The sequence below is a fragment of the Anastrepha obliqua genome, chromosome 2 (genome assembly GCF_027943255.1).
Source record: "Anastrepha obliqua isolate idAnaObli1 chromosome 2, idAnaObli1_1.0, whole genome shotgun sequence".
NCBI lineage: Eukaryota > Metazoa > Arthropoda > Insecta > Diptera > Tephritidae > Anastrepha > Anastrepha obliqua.
The window spans coordinates 120,591,599-120,604,287 of NC_072893.1; the positions used below are offsets into that span (position 1 = coordinate 120,591,599).

Sequence of the window (12,689 nt, forward strand, 5' to 3'; positions counted from 1 at the left end):
GTAGTTCCGCGACGAGAGATACCGGAAATAAACAGGCTCAGCCTGGTTTCAGAAGGCAACTTGAGGGTAGCGTGGTACCACAACGCCTTTTAACAAAAAAAAAAAAAAAAATGTACATATGTATATAAGTATGTATAAGTACATCTTTGAAAAAAATATTAATTGAAATTAAAAAGAAGAGAGATATACAGCTTCCACACATTGGAAGAGGAGCTCGGCTAAGCACCTGCTAAAGGATATGGGCGCCAATTTTGTTTGCAACTAAATTTATCGAGCACGAATTGCGGCAGAAACTTTTAACCTTCGGATATGTTTTAGCTAGAGAAATCTGGCCACTGTTTAGACGATATTAAATTCAATAAGAAACTTAAGGGTTTATATACAGTTAGAATTTTTGCAAAAATCGATTTTTTTGCTTAATTTTTTTAATGTACTTATATTTAAGAACACACACAGAAAATTTAATATCGTTCCGGTGCATATTTTCGAAGTTACATGCAAATTTGAAAAAGCTTTTCAGAGTGCTTGAAAGTACAAGGCAAACTTTAAACGCGTTTTTCTCGAAATGGTGTTTTCAAAGTCGGTGACCAACATTACTCGAAAACGGCTAAACCGATTAGCTTCTTAAACATATTTTTTAGTAATTAATCGAAGATATTTTCTCACCCATAAATATTTTTTTTATAAACAATTAAAGACCGAAATTTTGGTCAAAAATCTATTTTTTTTTTTTGAGAAATCGTAATTTTGTCAAAAAAAATTTATTTTGCCTATTCCCTCAATTTACTAGATTTCACATTACTTTAACGAAATTTGTTTGGTTTTTTAATTTCAGAGGATACAGTTCAGAGATATAATGGTCACCGCAAAACTTCTTTTTAGAGAGGAGTTCCCGGAGATCAGTTGTAGCTCCTTTTCAAATAAATATTTTTACTGAGTCTTAAAATACAGTTAAAAGATAACATAATATGTGTGCAAATTTTTAGATCAATAAGTTTAAAAGTTTTCTCAGAAAAAATTCTGGAAAATTCGCTTTTTTTTCGGCCCGCTAACGTATATAACTCCTTAATCAAATATTTTTACACTTTAATCTCTAGTTCGATTGAGTTCAAACGTCCCCTCTTTACACGCTTTTCGCGCAATAATAAATACTTTTCTTTTCACCGCGCTATTCGATGTACATACATACATATGTTGCACCGTTATACGTACATTTTATTCCTTCACGATATCTAAAAATTATCGATTTCATATATGACAAACATACAGTTGTATCAAAATAAAAATCATCCGTCATCGATGTTTATAAATCCATCATTGCCAGTTAAACCACAAACCAAATACTCGTTAAGTGGTGAAGTATACGAAAAAAAATTCCAAACATGCAATAAAACGAACTTATGTAGGTAGTCGAATGAAGAATAGCGTGAAAGTAAAATAAAATTGAGAGGCGGAATTGAAATATGAAAGCCAGATACAGCAGCCAAATACAAAACTAGCAAGCATGAGAAGATAAGCAACAGCAGGTAAGTAAATACGTGTTCGGTACACAGCACTGTGCTTACATGCTTTTATGCACACATACAAATGCATATACATAGGCATTCAGTTATATGGATATGTAAAACGCTGCTATTCACCGACAAGTAAACAACGGTGAAATCTGAGCGGATCAGAGCAAACGAACAGTGCGTAAAAGTGGAGAGTGATAAAGTGGAGAGTTTGCAAAAGTGATTGCGGCTTCCCACGGCCTTTTGCTTTTAAGCAGCAGTAATAATATTAAAGGGAGTTTGGAGTGCTTCTAGACGTAGGATTCATAAGGTATGCATACTATAAAGTGGCGCAAAATTAATCACTCTATCAGAAGATTTACAATTTTTTCAAATGCCGTCGTATGTCAACCATATTTGACACTTGTGAACGATGCAGCTGCAGTATACAAATAGATGAGTAATGGAGTGCCTAAAGGTCAATATAAAGATTTCTATTACGCAAAATTATTATTTTTTTTTTTGTTCAGCGTAGTTAAGTATCTTAGTCTTGTCCTGGATGCCAAGCTTTGTTGGAAGAGGCACGTGACGCAACCTTGTCCAAAGCAACGAAAGCTCTCATGATCTGCAAACGTTTAGCAGGAAAAACCTGTGGCTGCAGCCCAAGAATCATGAGATGGATGTACAACATGATAATAATACCAATGGTGACATATGGAGCGGTCGCTTGGGCATCTAGCGCCAGTCTCTCGATAGTAACTAACTAAGCTTCAGCGCTTAGCATGCCTGTGCATCACGGGGGCGATGCGGACCTACCCTACAGCTGCGATAGAGGTGATGCTTGAGCTAACACCGCTTCATAGAGTTATTCAGCAATCAGTCAAGCGTGCTCTGTTGAATATTACCAGGGAAGGCTTTGGGAGTTGAAAAGTGATATCATCTAAAAACATGGAATTGCTGAGGCGCCCACTTTCTAAGCTACCCAGAGATGATATCATCTAAAAACATAGAATTGCTGAGGCTCCCACTTACCCAGCTACCCAGAAATGATATTACTAAAGTCACCAAATTCGAAAAGAAGCTCAGAATTGAACTGAAGGATAAGTTAAGCTGGAGTAGAACTGCATTTGATAGGAAACTCCAGTAGTGTACCCTACATTGGTACACAGATGACTCGAAGACACCAAAAGGCATAGGCGGCGGAATATATGGCCCCAGAACCAAGCGTTTTGTGCCGATAGGTAGTTTTCCAAGCATCTTCCAAGCGGAGACGTATGACATCTGTGGGTGTGCAGAGATAAACTTTGACTACAATTTGCGGAATGAGCGAATTGCCATTCTGAACGGCAGTCAGGCGGCTCTTTCACCCTATGAGATTAAGTCCTCACTGACCTCCGAGTGTATCGAGAAACTGAATCTACTAGGAATGCACAATCGCATCCGGCTAATTTGGGCCTCAGGACACAGGGGTATAACTGGGATCGAAGTAGCGGATGCATCGGCGAGACAGCTTAACAGCAGTTGAGTATTATTTGTATGTAAGTAGGCGAGCTGCAGATGCTATTGATATTTCCATTCATAATTTACAGTTGTGTCTCGATATAATGAACCAATTATTGCAAGGCCTGATCACAGGGCTGTTGACTACATCAAGGTTAACATTTGTTTTGTTCGTTTGTCTTGTGTATTGAAAAGGAGTCTAAAGTCAGACTTGTAAAAATCGCGAAAACTGAGTAACTATAATATTTTGGGGAAAACGCCCTCTTTAGTATTTAATTTGCCTTGGATTCTTCCGTTTAAACCGAATGCTGGAACGGAGTTGGCAAAATCGATTGTGAATACTATCTTTGACTATTTAGAGACAAACAAGAATGATAAAAAAACAGATTGCGCCTTTCGAATTCGCCGTGTCTGAGCTGACGTCAGACTTGTCAAAATCGCGAAAAATAAAGTAACTGTTTTTAATGGTGCTACCCTAGATACTCAAATCGCCCTGAAGAGACAAGGCTATAGTGATTTGTTTTTTTCTTGTGATTTGGTTTTTTGAATGTCAAATATAGATTCATCTTGAACGCAATCAACAGGCGTTGCTACCATTAGAGTTATAGCATGAAACTCGACTTTTATGGAATGTCTTTAAATGCCAATTGTAAAACATTTCATAAGCGCAAATTTTGGTATATTCATCACTTCTCAGCACTACCGATTTTCGAAATGATTTGTCATTGGCAAAATCGTAGTACGCATGCTCTATTTTTCGGCTCAAGCGCCCCCTAACGGCAATTTCGACGAATGTAAGGATAACTGAAATGCAAATAAAAGAGAGTATAAGGACTTTTATACCGGGCAACAGTTTCCTGCTTATGCCAGTTGCCGCCCCCTTCGCCGTGTTTTTTCGACGCCCCCTTCACAACAAAACAGAAAGAGAGATGACTAATGAGTGAGCGAAGTTTGAGCTCTTTAAGCCAAACTGTGTATGCGAATGCGAGCCGTTTTATCGATTTATAAACAGTTAAAATTCCTTACACCGCAGTAGCAAGAGTAGAAGTGGCAGCAGCGAAATCGACGTTAACGTTTTCAACCGCCAATTTCATTTGTGATAAATAACAATTAAATTGGAATGAAATAAGTGCGAAATTAAGCTAAAACGGAATAAAATTGTCTTCGATTTAAAACTTTTTAAGAAAATTAGGGAATTTAGTTAGCAGGAACACAAAAAAAAAAACTGAAGTAGATACAATAAAACGCAACGTGTAGTCATAAAAACCGCGCCAAGAAGCTTCAGGAATTCCTTTACTCCAAAGCGGAAGCAAGGTAAGTGGGTGACGATTTTAACGAATAGAAAATAAAGATGTGAACTCTAATATATTCGTACATATTTTAATCAATCTTTGATTTCCATATACGAATTTTAGTTCACTAATATAAGTAAGAATTTTTAATTGCACATACATTTACACATATGCGTTTATAAATACGAATGCATGTATATATGTATGAAGTAGATAAATTACCGTAAAACTATATACCTAAAGGATATAAGCACATGCGTACATACATACCTCCATACATAGCCTGCAGAGAGCTGCCACATAGCACCACTATGCTCTACACACTCAAATTGTGTTATTAGAAAATTGTAAATTTCCTACTGTGAACGACCGGAAAATGCGCTGCGGGTGATATTCCGCATGCTAAAAACATAGCAAACATGCAGAAATCAATTTTATATTTCAAACATTTGCTTATGTGAAGTTAATTTTTAAACTGTGCTTTTTCTAAAAAAAAATAAAGAAATATAACCTATAGTTATGTGACCAAAGTATTTGGCGGTACTTGAACATAAGCGCACAGAAACTCCTCTAAAATAATGCACTGGTTTTATTCGAAATTGGTTAGGTTCCTTCTAAAGCTAAATACACACCAGGCAACTGTTGCAGCAACACGGTCATGTTGAAGCAACCGTTGCCTCGTGTGTAGCTGTGTTGCCAATGATTTTCGTGTTGCTGCAACCGTTGCCTGAAATATCAAATAAATTTGATTTTTTGTGTATCATTGTTTACTGCTTTTACTCGTTCAGTTCGTTGAACACAAGCGAAGAAGAAGGTTCGTGCGGAGTAAAATAAAGTGAAAAAGCAAAAAAATGGCAATTGAAAATAATGAAAATTATGTTAATTTTATTAACGAATATAAAAATTTGAGAGAGCTGTGGGATATAAGTAGGGAAAAATATAAAAATAAAAATTTTAGAAAAAAAGCATACGAACAATTAAAAAATTAATACAATAAAATTGATGAAAATTTCAAGTCCGCAAAAGAGTTTCCTGTTGCAAGATACCGCAAAGTTATTGCCAGTCTAATTTCTGCTGATATTGCCTCTCTCATTATGGTATTTTGTTTCGTTATTTTGGCCTTTACGAAGTCCAATAATTTTCTGAACAGGGCTTCGTCCATCCTCATGTAATTTTTATAGTCCGTTGACTCATTTCCCTTCAGTTCTTTCAGCAGCCTCTCGTTCGAAAATTCGATTTTTTTAAAAGCCAATTTTTGGACCAGATTTTTTTTCTCTTCTTTTGTTGCATCTCTTCTTCCTCATTTTCGTACAAAAGTTCGTCAATTATAATAAGAGAAGTAATTTTACGCATTTCGTCGATCATTTAAAAAATTTAATTTTACGTATCTTCCGCTTGTACCTTTCCTGCACCACAGTTATACACAATACTGAGATTGAAGCAACGGTCGCAACGTGTATATCTAGCTTAACGGTGAATATTGGAACAGCCTCATTCTTTGAAGTAAAGAATGGCAGAAGAAATTGGCGGTACTTGCGCTCAACCTTCCGCTATTTGCACAATTATACATACTCGTTTACCTGGAGCTAACATTTAAGGACTAAAATCTAAATATTTTCAGGTTTTAATCTGAATTTTACACGTCTTTACGGTTTAGAAAATAAAACTTTTATAAAAATAGTTTTGGTTTCTAATTTATTTGAATGATAATAGGAAAGCAGAGTATGGAAATATGGAAATAAAACTGTGAGACTAAATCGCAAGGCGAATCTATTAAAGGTGGTGTTGGTGAATCAGCTGAGTTTCTTTCGCCGTGCCGTGTCGATGTGGCTGTCAGCGCAGAATGAAACAAAGCCAATTCATTATTTGTTTTCTAGTTTCCCAATACTTTGCTTTGACAATCAAATGTACAGAGCATTGCTGTTCGTCTGGTGCCACCATCTTTAATGAATGCGCCTTCCTAAAACGTCACAAATGCTAAAAGTACTTTTCAACTCTTCTTCCTTGCTATATTTTTATTACTACATTCCTTGTGCCTTTTTAAACGGTGTAAATTGAAATAAAAACAGAACTGCTAGAAAGGAAGATTTTTTTCCTCGGAATTTCTTTTCGTCACATAAGTAATGGAAATTTATTTCATGCATATGACGAAAGACCGTAAGTCAAAACTGGTTCGGTCGATCTTGGCTTCCAAATACTTCAAGATACTGCTACAACAAAAACAACAACATCTTGGCTTCCAAACTGCAATAGCTGTGCGCTTGTACGCGTACGTAGACTTCAAACAGTCCCTTAAAAATTAGTCCAGAGACAAAAGATCAGTCAATTTTGAAAGCCAATGTAAAGATTAATTTAAACTGATAGTTTCATGGAGAGTAGGACATCTGGCGCCGTCTTGCTGAAACCAAAAGGAATTAGAGCGCTTCGAGACCATGGGAATAGACGTTCCCACGACAGTCAGTTTTATCGGATTTATCATTCCCATGGCAACCGATTCTACGTTACAGGAATGACTCGGGTTTTCCCCGACCAAAGGCTGCCGCCCCAGTAAACTAGCCCTCTCTAGTGTACCGTATCTCGTTCTCACCGGGCTTATTGCCTGTATGTATGTATATGGGAAATGTTTATGCTGCTAAAACAACAACAACAACCTTGAGTACTGATTATGGAAATAAACTTTTCAGAATTCATGAAAACTACTCGGGAGATAGTCTGTATTATAAAATGGCAATAATAAACAAAAAGGTGGCATGACTTGATAAATTAATTACAGTAATGACAATTGACCTTTCTATTTAAAAAAAAGTATTGAAAAACCTTGTAGTTATTTCAAATTCTTAGCATATTAAATGTACGTTCTTGTAGAAATTGTTTCAAAAAAGATATATCTATTCATTTATTTTAACTTGATTGCAATGTCATACAAATATTTTTTAAATATTGGATTAGCATTAAATTGTGCACTTTCTGCTTTTTTTCAAAAAATAAAAAATAGGATAATAAAAATAGTAAATAAATATCTGTAATATTAAAAATATTTATATAAAAATTACTTCCCCATATTTGTACTCGATTATTTGAGAACATTTTCAACAAACTGCATTCATTTAATTTTTGTCACCGGCATTTGTGAACGCGCCAGCTTCTGTAAATTATTACCGTCCGTTCACAGTAACATAACACGTTTCGTTATTGTGATTGGTATTTAGCAAATATCCCCGCACATCGTACAATGAAAATTCCCAATGCCCGAAGGTGATAGAAGCCGCCTGACAGAAGCTGCCTCAGCAGTTTTCCTCCCACTCTTGCGCACTCTTTCTAAGCCAACAACAACACCGCACATACTCTCTTTGCTGCTGCAATTTACCATTCGCCGTGTAGCGAAATAGCAGAGTACCGCGAAAAGCCGTGCAAACAACACGTTATACATGAGTGGAAAATATTTCGTGAAAATTACATAGCCAAATATATTTTGAAAAATACCTATCAAAGGAATTTTCATTTCGTCTATGTTTTACACACATATTCGTTTACCTGAAATATTGAAGTTTTTTGAAATAAATTCGGTAAACGTTTGAAGAAAATATAGTTTTCATTGAGAAATTAATCGAGTGCGTGAAAGAAAATAGTTAAAATTTTCGGGGAAAAATCCAAACTAGGAGAAATAAGTGCAGAAAAACTAAATAAAATAGCAAAAAAATAGTCTCTGGCAGCAGAAAGCAGCTAGCACAAGTAGCATAAATTGTACAGGTAAGTAAAAATTTAGCTGAGCAAATTGAAGGGAAAAGCTGTGAAAATTTGAAAAAAGATAAAATAAAATTCAAAAAAAAAAAAAGTTGAATTTACTGTGAATATATCCGCTTATGCGGGAGACGTTGGGTGCAGCAATGCGACTCATTGAAGGTGTCGAAGTATTTGTTGTTGGTGTTGCTACATCTTTGCGCAGGACGAGACGAGACGGTGGTGCTGGTTGACCAACAGGCTTTGTTACGAATGTGGCCTGTTGTTTGGGCTGGGGGAGGAGGCATACACGGTCAGGCACCTAACCAGCAAGTGGTGGTGCTCTATAGATTTTTGCAAAATATTTTACCAGCAATAATACCTGTGATTTCACAATTAGCAGCAAAATGAAACTGAAACTTCGAGAATCTTAATGGCGCTGCAAAATATTTGTATGTGACTGCATTACAAGATAATTATGATCAATGAACGTGATCGACAATTTGCGGAATGATGCATGTGTAATCACGTTTTGTAATTATTGCCTAATACTTTTTTTTAACTGTCGAATAACTCATTCAAGTCATGGAGCAATGCGAGAAACACATGGAAGTTAAAATGTAGGCAGAATCCAGTTTTGTTTCGTCTAAACTCGCCTAGCGGAAGCAAAGTGGCAAATTAAAAAAAAAAAAAAATAGCAAAAAATGCTAATTCAAGCATTTTTTTGGCTGTTAAAAAACTTTAGTTTAGCTTTAAATGGACTGCGGCAATATGCTTTTGTAAATTCTTGATGTCCGTTTGTGTAGTAGTAGTTTTGTTTAACACGTTGAGTGCCACCATACACCAAAAAAATGGGGTTCGTCCGGCCACAATTTTTTTTACGTAATACAATAGAATATTTGAATTTTTGAATAGGCCATATGATGCCACATTGGTCTCATACCCATAGGCCAAGCAGCATAAACAATGCAATGGCTCTAGTATGGCGTGAATACACTACTACTAATAGCCTCTATGAAGCAGCTTCATCAGCACAAGCGGAAATCTCACACATTATACCGTGAGACCAAGTGTCACCACTCACCACGAGGCCTGAAAGTCTCTTCGCACTGTGAGACCAACCTGGACTCACATGGCACTCAACGTGTTAAGCATTGACTATAAATTCTCGAATTGCCGACATTTTTTTATACTGACGTAATATTTAGTTAAAATAAATGCTTATTAACCAAATTGGTAATATTTGGATATAGGCAAAAATTTGTTAACCAAATTTATGGTTTCGTTTGCTTTACTTGTCGTTTCACCAATTCGTATATTTGTCTGTTAATTTTTTTTTTTTGCGGCTAGAACGTTTGCGTATTGTTTCAGCGGCATTTTTTTTTACTTTGCTTTCGGAGGCTGCATTGATCGTGAAGCGGCCCACTTACATTGCTACCACAAACTGGTGCTAGTATTCCTTTATGCGGCTACAATTATGCACTATATTACCACTCATACACATACATATGCACGTATCTAGCTTAAAAATATTCTTTTCCATTATTCCATGTTCAAAAATAGTAAGTAATATACATATATGCATTCATGCTAATGGGTTAACATTATTTTAGAACCTTTTTAGCAGCCATGTGGGCGGTTATGTTACGAAGCTACATTTTCCCATAGTCGGATACTCCTACGAACAAGCGCACTGCTGCTATTTATGGTAACGTTGGTCCATGCAAATTTTTGTTAATGAAACCAAGGTCAGTGCGGAGATTTTGCAGAAATATTTGACTAGCTTAACTTTACCCAAGTTTAAGGCAGAAATTAGACTAGTGACGAAAAAGCAGATAAATTTGAATTCTATAGCAAACATCTTTACATTTAGGCAACTGCGGCGCCTACAAATATGTTAAACCTATGCATTTTTAAGGCATACCAAATAACTTCAAACATAATTCATGATATCCACGACGGCAGTAAAATCCAAAGTAGCCTGCACCGTTTGAACACCACATTGCATCATGCAATCTTGTGTACATACACAGATGGACAAAAGTCACCGTCATTTAGTATCTAGAAGATTATAACATCTCCCGTGCCCAGAATATAATGGAAACATAAAAAGTAGCATATTTAACAGAAACTATGATTTATTTAATTTCTATTTCAGTTTAAATATCTTTCTCTTACTAGCCTATTTTTGGAAAAATAAAAAATTAAATATTTTTGTCATCTTTTTGGAGGACAAAATTTACCGTCACGTCAGCTCGGCTTGCCTTTTAAAATAATTTTACCAAAAATTTAAGCCAATCTGGCTCCTTTTTTCAGTGAGTTCGTTTAGTATGGTAGCTTTAAGACTGATCTGTATACATTCTATAACGGTACTTCATTAAAAAATTTTACTGACGCCGCGTGATTGTTAAAAATGAATCAAAAAAGGAAAGAAACCACAATTGAAGAGAGAAAAATTATTTTAAATGCATACAATCAAAGCAAGACCATTCGGGAAATATGCTCATTAGTAAATCGTCTACGCACCACTATTACTGGAATAATAAAAATATTTAAAGATGAACCAGAGTGCAAATATTTGGCAAGGAGTGGACGACCGCCGACACTATCTGAACGTGAAAAGCGTGAAATAATAAAAATAGTTAAAAAAGAGCCAAAAACTCCGTCAACAGAAAAAGCTGCATCGATAAAGGAAAGCACTGGTACAATTGTTCACCCACGTACTGTGCGCAAGGTGCTGAATTCCGCTGGTTATAACGCCAGAGTATGCAGAAAAAACCACACATCAGCAAGGTCAACCAAACGAAGCGTCTTTCCTTCGCAAAAGAGCATTTAAGCAAGGGAATAGATTTCTGGGAAAAAGTTATCTTCTTTGATGAAAGTAAATTTTGCATATATAAATCAGACGGACGTGTTTTAACGTGGAGAAAACAGGGCGATGCATTAGCAGAGAAGCATATACAAACAACTGTGAAACACGGTGGTGCTGGAGTCATGGTATGGGGATACTTGTCGGCGGCTGGTGTCGGAGAGCTCGTCTTTATCGATGAAATAATGGACAAAGGACTTTATTTGAATATACTTAAAGAAAATCTCCAAAAAAGTGCTCAAAAGCTTGGCATTGAATAAGACTATTATTTTCAACATGACAATGACTCCAAGCACACCGCAGAAATAGTTCGCTTGTGGGTCTTGTACAACACTCCCCATACCTTGAAAACTCCGCCACAGTCACCCGACTTGAATCCAATAGAACATTTATGGGACCATTTAGATCGGCGCATTCGGGAGCATCACATTACCTCAAAAAATATGCTTAAGCAAACGCTGCTACAGGAATGGCAGAAAATAAGACCAGATGTTACCAAAAAACTGAGTCATTCGATGCAGAAACGATTGCAAGCTGTCATCAAAAATAACGGCAAACACACATCATACTAAAATAATATTAGCACTTAAATTGATTAAGTACTTTATTAAATGACGGTGACTTTTGTCCACCAGAAATGCACACAGCAACCATTATATGCCATTTTTTTATAAATACTTCTTGAATTAGCCTTATGTTTAAACTGATACAGAATTTAAATAAATAATAGTTTTCGTTAAATATACTACTTTTATGTTTCCATTATCTTCTGGGCGCGGGAGATGTTATAATCTTCTAGATACTAAATGACGGTGACTTTTGTCCATCAGTGTACATACACAGATCCTCAAGTAGACACAGGCATAGCGCAAAAAGGAAATTGCTATAAAAAAAATTGTAGAAAAACAATTTTGAGAAATTTCACACTATAATTAACTGACATTTCATAGTTGAGTGCAGGCGAATGCAACAAGCAAAAACAATAAAAAGCTGTCAGAAAATGAGGGCGCTAAAAACTGTCTGCTACGGCGCGCTTTTGTTTTGATTTTTCTTTTTTTCAGTAAAGTCTCATATTTTCTGTTTTTTCATTACGTTATTTATGAATTCATATATACTTACATATATACTTTTGTTCGAATACTGGTTATTATCTGACTGGATGCGTGTTTTATTGTTTTTGTAAGCGCACCTTTTGCCTATTGGCATTTTCATAGCGCGAAAAAGGTTAGACCTCACAATCAGTGAAAAAAGTATTTCGGAGAAAAACTCACTTGTTTTTATATACACACATATTTGCAATTGCATTACTGTTACTTAGCCGTTTAAAATTCATAATACTCAGTACAATTAGCATAAAATCGATTCTATCAGCTTTACCTATTCATTAAAAGGTTGTATCTCCCCAGACGTGTATGATTATAAATCGAAATAAAGAAAACAAGCTTTGGGAAATGACATATAGTTTTTTGAGCAATTAACTGTGCATTTTAGGAATACATTTTCACTCAGGTCGAAAAATTGCATTAAAAATGTTTTGTTTAACAATATTTATCAACTAGCATGTAACCCCCGAAAATCGGGTGGGCTTTTTTCCCACGGAAAGTAAACAGCATATGTGACACTTTTATATATTAAAAGTTATGATGATTAGAAAACTGCATATTTTTATTCATATGTAATATGTAAGAACTTATGCATATAACATTTTTAAATTTTTTTTCAGTTAAATCAGTAATTTTTTTTTAATTACTTCATTATAAACTACATTCAACGTCAAGTTTTCGTTATTGCCCATTTGAACTCGTATATTCGCCGTGA

At 35.6% G+C, this 12,689-nt stretch overlaps 1 protein-coding gene across 1 annotated transcript in view; it reads left to right on the forward strand.

The window, feature by feature from the left end:
* The first annotated feature begins 7,603 nt into the window (after positions 1-7,603).
* Positions 7,604-12,689, forward strand: part of LOC129236801 (dynein light chain 1, cytoplasmic) — a 50,514-nt gene continuing 45,428 nt past the window's right edge. The window contains exon 1 of the mRNA XM_054871039.1: positions 7,604-8,032. The gene's annotated coding sequence lies outside the window, so the exon portion shown is untranslated. The remainder of the gene's footprint in view (positions 8,033-12,689) is intronic.